This window comes from Uloborus diversus, unplaced genomic scaffold, assembly GCF_026930045.1.
Source record: "Uloborus diversus isolate 005 unplaced genomic scaffold, Udiv.v.3.1 scaffold_18, whole genome shotgun sequence".
Lineage (NCBI taxonomy): Eukaryota > Metazoa > Arthropoda > Arachnida > Araneae > Uloboridae > Uloborus > Uloborus diversus.
The window spans coordinates 179,463-185,653 of record NW_026558329.1 but is presented as its reverse complement, the minus strand read 5'-3'; positions in this window follow the sequence as shown (position 1 = coordinate 185,653).

The following is a 6,191-nucleotide window of genomic DNA, read 5'->3' as shown; positions in this document are numbered from 1 at the left end:
GATTTGTTTCCAGGAATATATCTGACGTCACGTCAACTTCTTTATTTTTTTTTTTTACATCGAAGAAATTTTGATTATCCAATTTTGCTCCACGCATGAATCAAATAAAACCTGCAACTTTTGGAATGGGGTCGCCGCCATTCGGACACCAAGAAATATAAAGGTTGTGAATGACTTCCAGCAAATAGGTCACCAGCATTTTTTAGAAAACGAAGTCGTTCAAATAAACGAGTTCAATGCACGGGTTAAAAAATGGACGGATCCCCCTGAAGAAGAACGACATTGCTCACAAAATTCGGGACGCTTTTTTTTTACTGATTTATTATTATCCCCTTTTTTTTAATTATCATTCTTGTTATTGTGCTGGAGGTGGTTTGTAGGTCTCTCTCTCCTTGAAAACAGTCGAACTCGCTTATAAGGAATCCTGATGTAACGAGGAAATTAGAAATGTTTGGTGGTATGAGAGCATGGCTGCTTTTCGCGAGTAAACCCCGCTTAAATCTAGCTATGCTTTGTGATTCATAAAACTGCAACTTTTGGAGTGGGGAGCAGATCTCATGGTGTACTTCGCCGCCATTCGGACACCGTATAAAGGTTCCTTTTTGGAAAAATTTCTTTGACATTCCGAGACAACCGAAAATTAATTTGAGAATAAGTTTGAGACTTTTTTTTTGAGCAATCACGATTGCTTATTGTTCTCACTTGACTGTTTTTGACGTTCCTTTGATTTTTCCCACCGCCATCCTCCGCAGCATCACTGTCGACCGGCTCTTCACGATGCTGCTCCTCTAGCGAAAGCCGTCTCCAGGTTGCATCCATGTCCTACACACACGCGCATACATACACAACTACACACACACGCACACACATACACACACAAAAACATGCAAACACATACACACAACTACCCACACATTCATGCCTGCACACAGACACAAACACATATGCCTACACACACATACACATACCTCGCCCCCACGCACACACATTCATACACACAACTACCTACACACTTATGCGAGGACACAGACACAAACACACATGCCTACACACACATACCTCGCCCCCACGCACACCCATTCATACACACAACTACCCACACACTTATGCGAGCACACAGACACAAACACATATGCCTACACACACATACACATACCCCCTACATTGAAACACACATGCCCCCCCCCCACACACAATCACACACGCCTACATACACACACTCGTGATTGCGGAAAACGTAATTTGAATTCAAGATGTCAAAATTCAAATTATTATTATTATTTTTTTTTTATTGTTTGTTTGTGAAGTAAAACTTTTTATGTAAGGGCTTTGAAACACTTGGCTACGTCAACAACCCCCCACCCCCTTTTTTTTCTTCAACACTTGGCACTGTTAGTTCTGAAGATTCCAAGTTCCCTGAAATGTTTCAACTTTGACGTAAACGCATCATTTCAGAGTTTCCCAAACTAGGCTAACAGTGCACTAACTTCAAAAGTTCATTTTTATTAGTAAACTTGTTGTAGAAATTTAGTGACAGCATTTTTATTCCTAACTGAATTTGAAATAGAATTTTACTTCCATAACTCAAAATAATAATGTAAGAAATGATAACCAGGCAAGAGCTCTGCAAAATATACAGAACAATAAATAAATAAATGTAAAGGTAAAAAAGCGTAAAAATATATTAGAAAAAAAATAAATTTAACTTTGCCAACTCATTTTTTTTGAGCAATCACGATTGCTTGTTGCTTTCATTTGACTGTTTTTGACGTTCCTTTGATTTTTCCCACCGCCACCCTCCGCAGCATCACCGTGGACAGGCGGGCTCCTCACGATCCTGCTCCTCTAGCGAAAGCCGTCTCCAGGTTTCGTCAATATCCTACACTTACACGCATACATACACGCACCTACACACATATACATATATACACCTACACACACATACATACACCCATACACATACACAAACACATACACACACACACTCACATACACACAACTACCCACACACTCATGCCTGCACACAGACACAAACACATATGCCTACACACACATACACATACCCCCCACACACACACCTACAGACAACTACCCACACACTCATGCCTGCACACAGACACATACCCCCTACACACAAACACACGCTTACATATACACACACTCGTGATTGCGAAAAACATAATTTGAATTCAAGATGACAAAATTCAAATTAATTTTTTATTTATTTATTTATTTATTTATTTATTTATTTTTTTTTTTTTTTTGCGCGCGAGTGGAGGGGGGTGGTCTGAGAAGTTCGTAATTTTTCCGGAGGGGGTCCGTGGAGGTCTGAAGTTTGGGAACCTCTGCATCATTTGATTTCCATCGGTTGGAAGCGGCGTTTTCCGATGCCTACGCGACTTCCTTGACACGCGTAAACCTTGACCTGCAAGAAAGGAAACCGCTGCCGATTCTGAAACGGTAATCATCTCTATATTCTTCCTTTCTTCGTCACTCGGTTGTTGCTTCAAAGTGATGGCTGCTTCTTGGTAACACATTACTAGAGCCCAGAGTAAATGAAAACAGGTGAAAACATTACGGCGCAACAGGGGTGCCCCCCCCCCCAAGTTCAATGGCGCGAATTCCCCCCCCCCCCAAAAAAAATTCCTCAACTCTCCCCCTTTTTGTTTTTAGCTCTTTTTTTGTTTTATTTATTTATTTTTTTAAAATAATTTTTAATTTTTTTAAAAATATTTTTTATTTATTTATTCTTTTAAATATTTTTTTATTTAATTATTTTTAACTATTATTATTATTTTATTGGAAAATTTTGTGCTGCGCCAATGACACACACACACAAACTAAATAAATGAAATAAAAAATAAATAGAATAAAATAAAATAAAATAAATACTAATTTAAATTAAAAATAAATAAATAAATAAAAAGCAATTTTAAAAATCCCCCCTCCCCAAAAATTTTGATGGCGCAACTTGCGCCATTATCCCCCCTTGTGGGCACCCCTGCGGCGCAAGTGGAGCCGTCATTTGAAGGGGGGGGGGGGCGGATTTTTAAATGTTTTAAAATAGTATTTATTGATTTCTTTTTTAGTTAAATTGTGTATTTTATTTTATTCTGTTAACATTTCATTCCACTTCTTTATTCAGTGTGTGTGTGTGTGAGTGTGGTTTGTCATTGGCGTATCACAGAACTTCTCTAACAAAATAATAATAATAATAACAGTTAAAAACAAATAAATAAATAAAAAAAATATTTTTAAAAAATTAATAAAATAAAAAAAAAGATAGTTAAGTTATAAATAATGAAAAAAAGAAAAGAAGGTTGAAAAAAATGGGGGGGGGGGGATTTTTAAATGTTTTAAAATTTATGTATTGATTTCTTTTTTAGTTAAATTATTTATTTTATTTTATTCTGTTAACATTTTATTCCATTTCTTTATTCAATGTGTGTGTGTGTGTGTGTGAGTGTGGTTTGTCATTGGCGTATCACAGAACTTTTCTAACAAAATAATAATAATAATAATAACAGTTAAAAAATAATAAATAAATAAAAAAAATATTTTTAAAAAATTAATAAAATAAAAAAAAGAGAGTTAAGTTATAAATAATGAAAAAAAGAAAAGAAGGTTGAAAAAAATGGGGGAGGGGGATTTTAAATGTTTTAAAATTTATTTATTGATTTCTTTTTTAGTTAAATTATTTATTTTTTATTTTATTCTGTTAACATTTTATTCCATTTCTTTATTCAGTGTGTGTATGAGAGTGAGTGTGGTTTGTCATTGGCGTATCACAGAACTTTTCCAACAAAATAATAATAATAATAACAGTTAAAAACAAATAAATAAATAAAAAAAATATTTTTAAAAAATTAATAAAATAAAAAAAGAGAGCTAAGTTATAAAAAATGAAAAAAGGAAAAGGAGGTTGCAAAAAATGGGGTGGGGGGGGGACCCCTGCATGAAAATGCTATTGGCTTGTTTCCGAAATTTTAAAAACTTTTTTTTTCTGAAAGAGCATGCTTAAAAACTAAGGGTTTAACCACTTTTAAAATTATTTGACAAAGTTTAATATCTGTAAAAAAAAAGAAATCGGTGCGCAGATTCAATTTTATTTTTTGCACTTCTACTCATGACATCACAAGTGATGAAATGCCATTCAGTGATGCCATTAGCACGGAGCACAATATTTGTGCATTAGATAAAGATAAAAATATTATAGCACAATGATAGCAATGAATTTCCTGTTTGCTTCAGAAAAGCCTTCATTCTAAATTCTCATTATGGTTGCTATAAAAAGTACTGTATCATGGCAACTTTTTTTTTTTCTTCAACGATGGGTAAACATTCAGCGCACCAAAGTACATCACTTGTGACACCACGACTTATTTCCACAATCGGACAGTTTAAAAAATTAAATAAAAAATAACTTGGGGAAAATAAAAGTTTATTTTTGGCTCCATGTTTTTTTTTTTTTTTTTTTGAGCAATCACGATTGCTTATTGCTTTTATTTGACTGTTTTTTGGCGTGCTATCATTTTATTTTCCCACCGCCACCCTCCGCACCACCACCGTCGACCGGCTCCTCACGATGCTGCTCCTATTGCGAAAGCCGTCTCCAGGTTGCGTCCATACCTACACACAGACACGCATACACACACATACACACACTCATGCCTGCGCACAGACACGAACACATATGCCTACATACACACACACACACGAACGCCTACACACACATGTGCCTACACACACAGCACTGCATACACAACACGCACACACATGCATACATACACACGCACGTGCACTCACACACATGCGCCTACACAAACACACGCGCATTCATACACACACACGCTCGTGATTGCAAAAAACATAATTTGAATTCAAGATGCCAAAAATTCAAATTAATTTTTTTTTTTTTGCTCATTCTATTAATTTCAGCGACCAAAAGTAGTACTTGTGACTGAAATAAACAACCCCATTGGATATACTTGCTTGTTTTGGATGTCAATGCTTAAAAATCGTATAAAAGCCGAAATATTTTTAAATAAATGCATATTTCTGTGCTTTTCACCCGGCTACGGAGTTGGGGGGGGGGGGAGATGATCGACTCCGACTCTCTGAACTTTAAACCTCCGACTCCGACTTTTTTATCCAAAAATCCCACCGACTAACTCCAACTCCGCAACCCTGCATTTTAGTTGATTTTCGACTTTTCAAACTTAGAGAATTTCTTTAATAAACGTTTCGTTCTTCACAAAGAAGGAAAAGTCGGGTGACCAAGCACATTCTTTCTCGTGGAAATTTACGACTGCCCCTTCTAGTAGCCAATAAGAAGGTAAAAAAATGAAAAGAAGAAAGAAGAAGTGGCATTAAATGGCAAAAGATGCAATGGCACATCGAGAAGAAAACTTGAAGGACAAACTGTGATTTGATGTTGTAAAATCAACTAATTAAGTGCTCCTCGGGGTGCCCACAGGGGGGGGGGGGGACATGGCACTATTTGAACCATCTAAATTCGGGGGGGGGGAGAGGGGATTAATTTTTTTTATTTATTTAAATTAAATTAGTTTTTTATTTATTTAAATTTATTTTCTGATTTATTTGTAGTTAAAACTATTTATTTTTTTTTATTTTTTTATATTTTATTACATATTTGTTTAGTTTGTGTGTCTGCGTGTGTGTGTTTGTCATTACCGTAGCACAGAACTTTCCTAATGAATTAATAATAATTGTAACAAATAAATAAAAGTATTTATTTAAAAAAATTATTTCAAAAAAGAGAGCTAAAAAATAAAATAAAAAAAGAAAAGAGGGTTGAAACTTTAAAATTTTATTTTTTTTTTGGGGGGGGGACATGCACCATTAAACTTGGGGCGGGGGCCCACCATTAGAACTGTGAACGTCATAAGCAGTGACGTGCACATAATGAACTCTATTTCACAAATATCTCACAGAGAACAGGAAGTAAGAAAATGTAATTTCTTTTTGGGCCAGCCTTTAGTCTTCGCGATGGCGTAGGCGTAGAAACTGGTTTTATTTTAGCAGGCGCGTCTGGCTTTTGTTTCTTTACTTGCGCTGAGTTGTTGCTCAGAAATAGTAAACACAATCCCTGCCCACAGGATTTCCGAAACAATCGATAGCTACTTTGCGTTGATTAAGATTTTAGCGCGTATCGTATCGTCGCGTCGTCC